Source organism: Etheostoma spectabile, chromosome 6, assembly GCF_008692095.1.
Source record: "Etheostoma spectabile isolate EspeVRDwgs_2016 chromosome 6, UIUC_Espe_1.0, whole genome shotgun sequence".
Classification (NCBI taxonomy): Eukaryota; Metazoa; Chordata; class Actinopteri; order Perciformes; family Percidae; genus Etheostoma; species Etheostoma spectabile.
Genome location: NC_045738.1, coordinates 21,845,501 through 21,859,185, shown reverse-complemented (window position 1 = coordinate 21,859,185; position 13,685 = coordinate 21,845,501). Strand labels below are relative to the sequence as shown.

The following is a 13,685-nucleotide window of genomic DNA, read 5'->3' as shown; positions in this document are numbered from 1 at the left end:
GCAGGTCTAGTCAGTAGCAAGCTATTTGGTAAAGCTTAAAGCTTTGATTTTTTTTCCAATACTAAATTTAATTCTAACTATAGATCTAGATTCTTTCCATAACACATTTTATATGTAACACTTAATGGTACCTGAACTGATCTTGTACAGAAGTAGCGCTGCCGCTCTATTTTTGTGTTGGTATATGAGTTAGATTCCACTTGCCCCAGAGTGTGCCGGAATTCGTAGCGTTTGATTTTATCTTGGCCTGCCAGGGCGCCTGTAATGTGTGGGTAAGAGAAGAAGAATGTAATATGAATAATTGCACAAAATGTCACTCTCCATGTTGGGGGAAGGAAGAAAAGAGGATTGTGTGGAGAAGGCATATGGTCAGCTGAAAACATAATAAACATGCAGATCTTAAAGGAGTGTATCACCCTGGCTCGACATTGGCCATATTGCTTTTTTAAATGACCAACATTATAATAATACACATGATATAATTGATTTGTATGTGCTCCTAGTCTTTGATAAATTTTTTTTGACAGTTACAATTTCCAGTTAACAACAGAACAGAAAGTAGAAATTGGAATGCTGTTTAGTTGCAGTTGGTGTTTCAAAGTTGTCCGTGAGGTGTCTTTGTTTGTCAAACAGATGCAGCGAAGCACACAGCGATGTGACTGGGCAGCACACCCTGCACGCTGTTATTGGCTGGGGGTTACCCACGTGGCACCCAAAGACTATGGGTGACACCCAGAAACATCCTGAACAGCAAAATTAGAAGAAATTAGGAAAATATAGGCAAAGGACAGGGTCTCTGTAGATACAGACACCGCCACACACTTCCGTTGTTCGATAGATGATTAAGAGGAATTACTTCTAAATGAGTCTATACACTGTTTTGTAGGAAAATGCAGCTTGGTAAAAAGTATAAGGCAGATATTACCAATGTTAAATGTTCAAATCCCATTTAAAATGTTCTATAGATTAACCTTTTTAAATCTTACTTTTAACCTTTTTTTTAGTGGAAAACAGGGCTGGCTATTGGCCAGGCCTCTTGTTTCATTGGGTTGTTATCAAAATTTAAGTTAAGAAATCACTTTTTACATTTTATTACACTCACAGACAATAATAGACCTGAAATCCATGGACAAAGGCTGGATTATGGCTTGAAGATGTTACAAGAATGAAATAAATAAAATAATTTTTTCTAGAGTAAAGTTGACAGTTTCCATCTCTCAAGTAAGCTGAATGTTGACACTACCTCAGTCACTTTGGATCCCAGTGTATAAAAACTATGCAAACATAAGGCGTGCAGCGTTCTGCTCGCATGCTCAAACCCCCTGCAATATGGCTTTGGCATTGGATGGAAAGCACTCTCCTATTTATCTCCGTTTTTCTATCTTGCTGGTTTCAGAACATTAATACTCTTCAAGAACACTTATGCTTAAACATTTCGGGCCTTCCAGCTGCACCTCACATGTGCAATTAAGTTGTCAGAGTAGCTTCAGCCACTGCTTTCACTGTTCTTGGAGGCTGGTGCTTACAACGTTTAAGGGGTGCTTATGTCTTATAAAATGTGCTTAATATTGTGTATGAAATAATAGGTAAAGCTCAGAACAGAGATGGTTCAGTTTTTCGACAGGTGAATGGCAGTTCATGTTAAAATCGGGTCCTGACTACTGATTTTTTCAGCAACTCATTAAAATAAAAAGAAGAGATAAATATCTCTATAGGATACTCATTTTCTCTACCATTTGTAAAAATTAGTTAATTAAAATTAGTTAAAGTACTTAATTTCATGTCATATGTAGGATAGTATCAATGGTTTGCTTGAATAGGTTAACTACATAACATATAACTGAGGCCCGGTTATTATTTGGATTAAAAATTAACAGGTAAGATTAAAGTGTTTGGGAATTCCCCCATGTGTTGTAGTAGACTCGACGTGTGTGTGTGTGTGTGTGTGTGTGTGTGGTGATTTTGGTGTGTGTGTGTGTGTGTGGTGTGTGTGTGTGTGTGTGTGTGTGTGTGTGTGTGTGTTGTGTGTGTGTGTGTGTGGTGTGTGTGTGTGTGTGTGTGTGTGTGTGTGTGTGTGTGTGTGTGTGTGTGTGTGTGTGTGGGTTGTGTGTGTGTGGTGGTGTGTGTGTGTGTGTGTGTGTGTGTCAGGGGTCTGCGTGGAGTGTTTATTGTATCTAACACATTGCAGTTATTAGCATTAGGGGGTAGCTGTGCCAGCGTAAGCAGCATGCCTCACATGCTAGCTGGGCTTGTGGGTTAGCTGATGGAGACATCTGAAGGACCAGAGCCTCTCAGATCTAAATCAGGAACAATTCTCCCTCTTTCCCATTCTCTTTCTGTGTATGACAACCCACACACACACACACACACACACACACACACACACACACACACACACTTTCCTGTTGTCTCACTACTATTTTTCTTCTTTTCTGGCTTGGCTTTTAGTTCTCTAAGTGATGTTTCCCTCACTCTTTGCTCTCTTTCATTCTCTTTCTCTGTCGCTTTCCTTTTATGTTTTCTCATTTTCACCAGTGAGAAAACAGTTCTGTGTGTCAGGTGCAATAATACTAAAAGTGCAGGTCACCACTGCAGGAACATGGTATGTTAACATCAACAATTCACTGGGCAAAATGTCAATGGGCACCAATGAAAGTAAAATGAGACAGCAGTGATCTAGACTGTTCAGCCCGGTTCGAAATTCCATCACGGCACCTATATCAGAGCTAGCCTGTCTGAATTTCTTGTTTTTGGCTTTTAATCAAGCCTTGGAATTACAGTAACTATGATTTAAAAACAATTGTGGAGAACAAATTATGTTAGCGAGGATATAAGAGCACTGACCTTGGCGCTCCCTCTGCTTTAAAATGTCTTACTGCTGACCTGCTTACTGTTGTAACAAGCAAAATAGCTATATTTTGAACAAAGAAACCAATTACATGCATGAATGAACTGACTTTAAGATTCATTAAATTAATGGAGAATTATGCACACTTTAACTGGAGCAAAAATATTTACTGTACCGTAAACACAAGAATGGTTTCTGGTGGTATTACTCAAAGTTTAACTAAAGAAAATGTCTTGGGGTTTAACCAATACTACAGAATATAATTGCTCCATAGTAGAGCTAAAATTCACTCAAACTGGTCACATATACAACAATAATGAACAATATTGGCACTGATTGGTCCATGACACCAAGATGCTGTAGGATGGGTCTTTGTCAAAACCACCGTAAAGCGTTGAAGAGGTTTGAGAAGGGTACTATAGCACGTTACAGTTAAGGTTGTTTTATTAAGTACAGTGTGCAGATCTTTTACTAAGCCCTTACTTAAAGATCTATAGAGGTAATTGTATTCTCTCAGGTGAAGATAATGCAAACGGCTGTCCATATAAAATGCTATGAAATAGAGCTTGGCGGTATATCAAAATTATATTGATATCTTGATATGGTCTAGATATCGTCCAAGATTTTGAGAAATCGTAATATCTATACATGGTAAGTTTTTTTTTTTTTTTTTTGGGTGTCTTTTCCTGGTTTCAAATATTTATTACAGTAAAGTGATGTAATTTTCTGAAGTTACCAAACTGTTCTAGCTGTTCTATTATTTGCCTTTAACCACTAAGTTAAAGTTAAGTTAAATCCACATGATGATGGTTATATATCAAAAATCTAAATTTTGTGAAAGCACCAATTGTCAACCTTACAATATCATCTCAGTATCTCCCAGCCCTACTTTGAAGTCAGACGTCCTTCTGTTGCTGCCTCTGGGTCTAGTCCATGACTTGGATCCCTATTTGTCTTTGTTGTTATTCTGGGCAAGTTTGAGGCAGATAATAAACATAGCCAGTTTGACTTGGGTACAGTGGAGGCACTCTTGGCAGAGGCCTCGAGCACGACATCACCACTGCTATCGTTGTGATTCCCTCCCGCTTTAGAATGAAATAGTTTTGTAAACTGACCAAAATTATAAACACAACACTTTTGTTTTTGCCCCCATTTTTCCATAAGCTGAACTCAAAGATCTAAGACCTTTTCTATGTACACAAAACGCCTAGTTCTCTCAAATATTGTTTACAAATCTGTCTAAATCTGTGTTGGTGAGTACTTCTCCTTTGCCAACAAAATCCAACCACCTCACAGGTGTGACAACCACCATTTTCCGCAGTGCAACACACCTCCTTTGCATAGAGTTGATCCGGTTGTTGATTGTGGCCTGTGGAATGTTGGTCCACTCCTCTTCAATCACTGGAAATTGGCAGGACCTGGAACACGCTGTTGTATACGCCGATCCAGAGCATCCCAAACATGCTCAGTGGGTGACATGTCCGGTGAGTATGCTGGCCATGCAAGAACTGGGATGTTTTCAGCTTCCAGGAATTGTGTACAGATCCTTGAAACATGGGGCCGTGCATTATCCTGCTGCAACATGAGGATGAATGGCACAACAATTGGCCTCAGGATCTCGTCACGCTATCTCTGTGCATTCAAAAGGCATTAAATAAAATACACCTGTGTTTGTTAGCCATAACATACGCCTATCCATACCATGACCCCACCGCCACCATGGGCCACTCAATCTACAAGGTTGACATCAGCAAACCGCTCACCCACACGACGGCATACACGCTGTCGGCCATCTGCCCTGTACAGTGAAAACCGGGAAGAGAACACCTCTCCAAATTGCCAGACGCCATTGAATGCAAGCATTTGCCCATTCAAGTCGGTTGCGATTACGAACTGCAGTCAGGTCAAGACCCCGATGAGCACAACAAGCATGCAGATGAGCTTCCCTGAGACGGTTTCTGACAGTTTGTACCGAAATTCTTTGGTTATGCAAACCAATTGTTGCTGCAGCTGTCTGGGTGGCTGGTCTCAGACGATCATGGAGGTGAAGATGCTGGATGTGGAGGTCCTGGGCTGGTGTGGTTACACGTGGTGTGCAGTTGTGAGGCTGGTTGGATGTACTGCCAAATTCTCTGAAACACCTTTGGAGACAGCTTATGGTAGAGAAATGAACATTCAATTCATGGGCAACAGCTCTGGTGGACATTCCTGCGGTCAGCATGCTCCCTCACAACTTGCAACATATGTGGCATTGTACTGTGTGATAAAACTGCACATTTTAGAGTGGCCTTTTATTGTGGCCAGCCTAAGGCACACTTGTGCAATAATCATGCTGTCTAATCAGCATCTTGATATGCCACACCTGTGAGGTGGATGGAGTATGTTGGCAAAGGAGAACTGCCCACTAACACAGATTTAGACAGATTTGTGAACAATATTGGGGAGAAATAGGCCTTTTGTGTACAGAGATAAGGTATTAGTTCTTTGAGTTCAGCTCATGAAAAATGAGGGCAAAAACAAAAGTGTTGCGTTTATAATTTTGTTCAGTATAATTGTACTTCGGCATTTTGTATTTTGGCATTTGAGTCTATTCCATGTACCTGTTCCCCCCTTTTTAATGGGATGTTTAACCGCTGGAAAGATGAGTATGTATGTATGTATTGGGGTATTTATGTAGTAGACATGTGAATTTTTTTAGTAGTTTGTGCCTTCTAGACTGATAAAAGCCAAAAAATTTATTTTTGGCTCATGTGGATAAAAGACGACCACTCCCAGAATGTATTTGCTTCGATCCCTACAAGGTCACTACCAAGCCACGCCTGCTGGTTACAGACACAGACATAGGGAAATTGGTCACAGAGAGAGCCGAGTGTATTTTATTGTCATTCCAACCATATACACAAAACGTTTCACTGTCGGACAAGTGGTGTGACACATTTAAAAGTATGTAAAATAAAACATACAAAACAGGTTACATTTAGTGCACACACATTACAGGCTCAGTAAAGTCCAGCTAACGCATTGGCAGCATTAGCGCTTGGTGGGCTGTGAAAACTGAGTATAAACAAAGCAAAGCAGTTAATTTGTGTAAAATGTAGAATGGTCTGCATTTAATAATCACAAAATCCATCAGCGGTTAGCAGTTAGTTGGATACAGCCCACCTCCATTAGTCTTACCTGACAGAGCAGCATCTGCTCGGAAGGCTAGCAGGTCTGGATAGTGGAGTCTGGTACACTGTCAACACAGCCATGCTTCTACAAAAACAAAAACACAGCAATCTCTGAACTTTAGTTGGGAGTTTTTGTTGGATGTAGTCCAGTTTTTGTCTAATGAGCGGACACACAAGATGGATGGGACAGGTGGCCGGCTAGTGTTAGCTTTCTACCTAGCTCGAACTCTTGCCCTCGTTCCCAGTTTAGGCTTTGTCGCACACCGCTTTCGATGTCTCTTCCCCCGGCTAGCGGCATTGAGTGAGGCTGAGGTGCTGGTCTCTGTAGCAGGCGAAGCTCGCATAGTATGTCTAGTATTCTACATATTCTCCGATCTGTACCTATGTATTCTGGTGGTACACATGTGCGGTAGTTTGAATGCACATAATTGCAAAGTTGCTGCTGAAAAGAGAGAACCTGTTAGCTTAGCTTCAAATGGCTAACACTCTACTCGTATCGGGTAGTGACAGTCCCCCACCCACTATTGGCGGGTTGAAAACATGCGGAACTAGCTGGCTGTAGTCCATAGCCTCTGGGCAAAAATACCTCCAATGATGCTAAATGATGATTTTTTTCATCATCTGAGGCCTTTTTCAAGACCCACAATACAGAGAAATTTAGTCACAGGGGACATGAGGGAGGGAGGAAATTACAAATAATTAATGTTGTCAGTTAAACGCGTTATTAGTGGCGTTAATGGGCGGCTGTGGGTCAGTGGTAGAGCGGTTGCCTGCCAATTGGAAGGTTGGTGGTTCGATCCCTGGCCCTGCAGCCCCACGTCGAAGTGTCCTTGGGCAAGACACTGAACAGCATCGGAGTGTGAATGTGTGTGAGTGTTTATCTGATGAGCAGGTGGCACCTTGTACGGCAGCCTCGACCACAGCGTATGAATGTGTGTGAATGGCGAATGTATCCTGTGCTATGTAAAAGCGCTTTGAGTAGTCGTTAAGACTAGAAAAGCGCTATATAAATACAGCACATTTACATTTAACGTAAACCCATTTTTACGGCGTCAATTTTTATTTTTTGGCCTAGCAAACTTTGTAGTTTTTAAACGTGCTGTTGCAACAACTAGTAACGTTAGAAAAACTGCTACACCCACCGGATCTAGCTAGACCACAAACAGAACAACAGGCACGTCGCACACACCTGTTTGGGTTTGCGAGCCGGCCAAAGAGTAGTAACATTACGTTTTGAGTGGATGGTAAGCGCGAGACATCGAAATGGACGCCAATGAGATTCTGGATGGAAAGTTTCCTTTTTAAAAGTTACCAAATGTTCCACTGACAAGACCAAAGTGATCTGTGAGTTTGGTCGTTGTGAACTGAGCTACATTGCAGCACGTCCAGTTTGAAATACCACTTCATGGCCAAGCACACAGCTGATGCAAATCCCCCCCCCCCGTGAAAGTATTTTTCTTCACCCTTTTATTGATGGACAGTGTTACATTGTGTGAGAGATTATTTGCTCCAAGTGAGAATGTTAGTGTGAAATTGAACACTACAGTAGGCTATATGCCAATGTTGTTTTCAATAAAAAAAAATTTGCACAAAGCAAGCTGACCCACTTTCCCATGTTGATAAGCATTAAAATGAGAAAAAATAATGGTTCAAAAAGAAATCAAGGGACATTTAGAATAAGTAAAAACGTGCTATTAATTGTGAGTTAACTATGCCATTAATGCCATTAATTGCGATTAAATAGTTTAATCGTTTGAGAGCACTACAAATAATTAATTTCACTATAAAGAACATAACATGAGTTGACTCTCATCTGAGCTGCTCAACACATTAGCTGAACCCTGCCACCACCTCTACATCTATTTAAAACAGCACCTCTGCAGATACTGTCACAGTTGCCCCAGAACAAACAAACAAACTATAACTCTCAGATACCAGAAACTTGTAAAATCTAAACTGCCATTATGATGGATAACTTGAAAGTTAACCAGGATGAGTTACATAATTTTATGGACTGTCTTCCCCTGCATATGAAGTCAAGGATGTTTTGTTTATCTGACGCTTAATATGCTGTGTGTGTGTGTGTGTGTGTGTGTGTGTGTGTGTGTGTGTGTGTGTGTGTGTGTGTGTGTGGTGTGTGTGTGTGTGTGGTGTGTGTGTGTGTGTGTGTGTGTGTGTGTGTGTGTGTGTGTGTGTGTGTGTGTGTGGTGTGTGTGTGTGTGTGTTGTGTGTGTGTGTGTGTGTGTGTGTGTGTGTGTGGGTGTGTGTGTTATAAAACTGACTTGAGAATAGAAAATCACATGCAGCAACACATTCATTTTAGCTGCATAACGGTACTTAAAATCAGCCATCTTTGCTGATCTTTGGTTGCATTTTACCACGTACTGCTGGATTCATTTTTTTACAGAAACACAACATTTCACATTCCAAAATCATATGTAAGTAGCTTTCTTTTTGGGTTGAATACTTTGTAAGCTGAGCTTTAAGTTACACTTCCTCCATTACACTGATCTTACACGGACTCTCTTATTTGATCAGAAAAAAAACGCTAAGGAATACATCAGTTCAGTTGAAGTACTGAAGCACATTGTCTACATTTCAGGACTGTAATATTTCATTAGTGCAGTAGATGCGGTTAAAATGGGGATTTTCTTTGCCAGTAGTGGATTTAATTACTTGAAGAGAGGAGAAAAGGGAGTGAGAGAGAGAGAGAGACCACATTTTTGTAATGAGCTGTTTTCACTGAGATAATTATTCAGAATGTCACATGATGTGATATTCATCTGGGCTCATTTCAGGCTCTAATCCCTCCAATCTGCCATGGATTCCAGCTGCACGGCTTTGCTGTGTTTTTCAAATGTGGGTCTTTATATCTAGGCTGTGTGGTACTGAGCACATGTATTTTTGTGTGGTGTTGCAAGTAGTTGATTTTAGTGTACATTTGTAGTGTAGTTGTGTGAGTTGTTTGTATACAAATTGCAGCGCATAATAGTAATAAGAGCTTTTGCTCATTTAGTCTTTTGAACGTGATGGTGAATGTGTGTGAAATTCTGTCCTTACAGTTTTGGCTGACCGCACACAGCATTTTCTAATCTACCTTCGTTTGAGGAGAAAATGAAACCACTATCTTTAATCATGGTGTAATGGCTTTCTGCATTTGTTACAGTTTCATTAAAAGCCCATTAGCAGCTAATTTTTAGTAGAGCTGATGGATGGGTTTGAAGCTAAGGGACGTTGAAGAAAAGGTAATTTGAGTCAACCGCGATGAGCTCTGTTCTCTTCAGCTTACATTCCAGTGGAGTTGTCATCAATGGCTGCGTACCACTTGACGTTACTGGAACCTTACCAATGTGTGACTGTATGTTTGAAAACAGTAAGCCACTTTTCACAGCTCATTCTCTTGGTGCCAGCTGGAAACCATTCTTATGAGAACCAGGGTCATCACTGTTAAACAAGCTTCAGACTAGCTGGTTATGTTTGGGATGAGAAGTTCTAGAATAAGCGGAAGGATGAAGAAGATGACAAACTAGAAGCAGCTGTATAAAAATGGGCATATAGTGTTGATAAGAAAGAGGAAAATAGGATGATTGGTAGGAAGGAATAAGAACAGGTGAAGGAGGAGAAAGGACATAACGTAGTGCTGAGAACAGACGCGCTGCTTCAAGAGCCGACCAGTGTGTTCTCTGCTGAATGTGGGGTGTCTGCATCACATCAGCAGTGATTGTTTACAGTGTTGTTCTGGAAAAACAACCAGAGATCCATCACATCCACCGTGTCTCCCACAGAGAGCATTTCTATTATTTCTATTAGTATCTGGCAAAATGTCTTCTGTGAGTGTTTTTGTAGAATAAGGGAGGTCTGATTGCTGGATCCTCCCTAGGGATTTGTGCTCTGTGGGCCCTGACATGGGGGACAGGGCCTCTACTTGTCAGACCCAGTGAGTGTGTCAGTGTTTGTGTGTGTATATGAGTGATTTGGAGGAGAAGGGGTGTGTGTGTGTGTGTGGGGGGGTCTCCTGTCTGAGATAAGGAGCTATTGGGTTTCCTTCATTTATTTTCTCACTCCATAGGCGTTCGCCCTCCACTGCCTGGCCTCCAATCTTCAGGCCTGCTGCTTTGATGTCAGCATGAGTTCGCCAGCAACCTGCAGAGGAAAAACAACAATAACAAAGAGTGTGTTTATCCAGCAATGGTCTTCTGTATGCAGCCATTAATCTGCTGAAACTGTGTGGAATTGACCAGTTTTAAAAATGTTTGGGTTTTAGAGATCAGGCAGTTGCAGGCATGCAGGGTAGTCAACGTCTAACTCCTGCCAACAATTTCTTTTTTTTTGTGTGTTCAACTGAAATTGAAAAAAATGCTTTGTAATTTGTGGAAGGAAAAAAAAGAAAATGTCATATATAATTTTCATAAGAATTGTGCATTGGGCAATAAAACACACACACACATACTTTACACTAAGTAATTTATATATTACATTATTTTATTTAAGTTTAATCTTGTATTTGAAACTGTTTAAACAGATGCCTGGAAAACATTAAAATAAAATTCAATTGGGCAAATTCAGTTATAATGATTAGATGTCATCACATCAAACTGTTCACATTTGTGCTTGCTGTGGCTTGAAATGGTGTATTTACAAAAACAAATTGCATTGTTTTCATAGCAAAAGTTACTATGCACATCACAATGGCGCTGTAGATTTGATTAGTTTCTGGTATCTGAGAGTTATAGCTCGTTTGTTTGTTCTGGGGCAACTGTGACAGTATCTGCAGAGGTGCTGTTTTTAATAGCTGGAGGTGGTGGCAGGGTTCAGCTAATGTGTTGAGCAGCTCAGATGAGAGTCAACCCTCCAGACAGGCTCTACACACTGCCTCCCGGTCCCTGACTGAGCCAGACGTCTGCATGGGGACAGAGGTCAGGCCTGGCCTTCCTGTGCCCTAACCCTCCATGGGTGCCCACTTACCCTCTGAGTAGGGGGTCTCCCTGGCCTGTCACTCACACTGCCAGGACCTGCTCCTTTTTTCTGTGCCTCTGTTCTGGTCCCATTGTCTCCAAGTCTCTCTCACTCTTGCTGTCTCTGAACTACTCTTGGTCTCACAGTGTCTCACTTTCTCTGTCTGTTGTTTTTTCCACTTATCTCTTTGTCTCTCGTATCTCTTTTCCTTTTTTGCTACCGTCATCTTTGGTCAACAGCTGAGTTGACATGCCTGCAGGGGAAGCAACCCCCCCTTTTTCCTGGTCCTTCTGTCTTTCCCTCCTTCTCTATCCCTCCATCCCTCCCTCCTTGTCCTGTGCCCTGCCGTGGCATTGGAGGGATCAGTTTACCCGGCAGCAGCTGAGGCAGGCTTCATTTGTCCCAGGGCTTCCCTCTGAAAAGGCATTTTTCGCCTCTGGAGAATTGCTCGTTGCCCGCGGTGACATTGAGCGCTTAATTGCGCTACTTCCAAATTTGGCAGTCTTGTTCTTTAGTGGCAGTTTGAGTTGTTGAACTCAATGTACTCTTGGCATGCAGGGCTAGGCACTCCTTTAAGTATAGATATGAGAGTCTACAGGGGAGGGGGACTGTTTTCTAATTCTCAAGTAGTGTATTGTGATGTAAACTAAAAAACCTCAACATTGTGAGCATGTCTTATTCTAAACTGACCTCATCTTAAAAAGCTATTTTCTTTAAATTGTAATACCTACTTTAAATATTGCAGATGCAACGTTTGAAGTGATGACAAGTTAACAAATGAAGTGTGAATAATGAGCAACAAAATTTACATCATATTATTTGCCAAACTCTATTCTTTGGAACCTTGATGAAATATTTATTATTCTTCCCCTGATGTTTACCAATTCCCATCACTCACTGATGGGGAAAAACTGCTTGCATAGTGCAGCTCTACCGCAAACGCCCCTACTGAAGAAAAGTGTAAATATTTCTGCCAGAGCCTCTCTCGTCTCTTTTGGCAATTGTGTGTTTACGTTACCGCACTGGGGGATACTTGCTTCTCTGTCTGTGTCCACAACATAAATTATGCAAAGTATGTTTAAAACCTAATCTTCATTACTTAACCACACAGAGAGAAATGGGTTCATTGTCATTAGATAGAACCAGGGAATGTGTGTTAATTGTGTGGGGTACATGTATATACAGTATGCACAGCATGCGACTTGCATGAAAGGTGTGGCTGTGGGTTTTCATTTGCTCATGGTGGTGTGTTGTGTGTGTGTGTGTTGTGTTGTGTGTGTGTGTGTGTGTGTGTGTGTGTGTGTGTGTGTGTGTGTGTGTGTGTGTGTGTGTGTGTGTGTGTGTGTGTGTGGTGTGTGTTGTGTGTGTGTGTGGGTGTGTGTTGGTGTGGTGTGGGTGTGTGTGTGTTTGTGTGTGGTGGGTGTGTGTGTGTTGTGGTGTGGTGGTGTGGGTTGTGTGTGTGTGGTGGTGTGTGTGTGTTTGGTGTGTGTGTGTGTGTGTGTGTGTGTGTGTGTGTGTGGGTGTGTGTGTGCGCGCGTGGTGTGTGGGTTGCGAGCGTGGGTGTTGGCGTGTGCGCCGTGTGGTGTGCGTGTGTGTGTGTGCCGGATTGCCAAATATATTAGGTATTGACACCTTCAGTGTTTACATTTGTCAGGATAAGGGGTGGCTCCTGAGACACTCCACGCCACGCTGATCACCGTTTAAATGCTAAACACATGTGATCGGCCCGTTTTCTTTGTCTGACTCACCATCCGGGCTGACTGTGAGAAGGTTACAGTGCAGCAGTAACCCTTAATTAATGACATACTGGGGGTTAACTCAATCAACTCTCCACCTTTTTCCTGATGTTTTCTATTTTTAGAATTGGTCTAAAAATGTGTATGGTTATTTTTCTTTCTTCCTACCATCCTTCTGTTGCAGGCGTTTTTCTACTGTGAATATGAGGTATTTGTTCAATCATACATCGTAGTTGTAGAGGAGTAGAACTTTAGCTATAGTAGTCGTATGTCTTTTGTGCTATGATATAGATGTAATAGGGTGTGCTCCCCTATTCTCCAAATTGATAACTAATGGTTGAAATGGTGCTGGCTGTATTCTAAATTTGACAAATATTCCACCTTGGCGTGCAAAACAGATTTGACACATTTAAATCCCATAATCTCTGGTAATGAACTGTTTATTCAAAAGCTGTGAACATGCAAGTCCCTCTTAAAACTTGGAAACAAGACCGCAAGCCTTTTCTAAAATTTGGGAACACAATGACCAAGACCCTCTGGAGAAGGTGACAATCTGCTTGTAGAAATTTTACAAGTCCACAAAGTCAGTCTCTTTATTGTTAATGGAGCTTCTCCAGAGTTTGTTACTTGATGACATCAGATTTGAGAGCCTTGGTTTTCTGCTTTAAGCTTTAGGAGAACGTTTGATCATAGTGCTTTATAGGATACTGTTCTTTCTGTGCATTTGTGAATTTACTAAGCTTAATTGCATCTAACACAGCAGTAGATCTAGTAAAAGTCTGTCTGTCAGTCCTGTTTTGTACTCATGTCCCCTTTGTTTTAAATGCACCTCATGTCTTAGCCACAGGGCCAGAGGCACTATACAAGCTGAACCAATAAATTACCCCCTCATCCTGAATCTCATTTTGTTTATCTTCAAGCTCATCTCTGAAGGGGATGTCCATTTCATCCTCATTCACACACACACACACACAC

The 13,685-nt window shown here is 41.4% G+C and overlaps 1 protein-coding gene across 4 annotated transcripts in view; it reads left to right on the top strand.

Moving 5' to 3' along the window:
• The window catches only part of vps13b (vacuolar protein sorting 13 homolog B), a 354,534-nt gene that overhangs the window by 11,402 nt on the left and 329,447 nt on the right, over window positions 1-13,685 (top strand). The gene's annotated exons all lie outside the window — the stretch shown is intronic.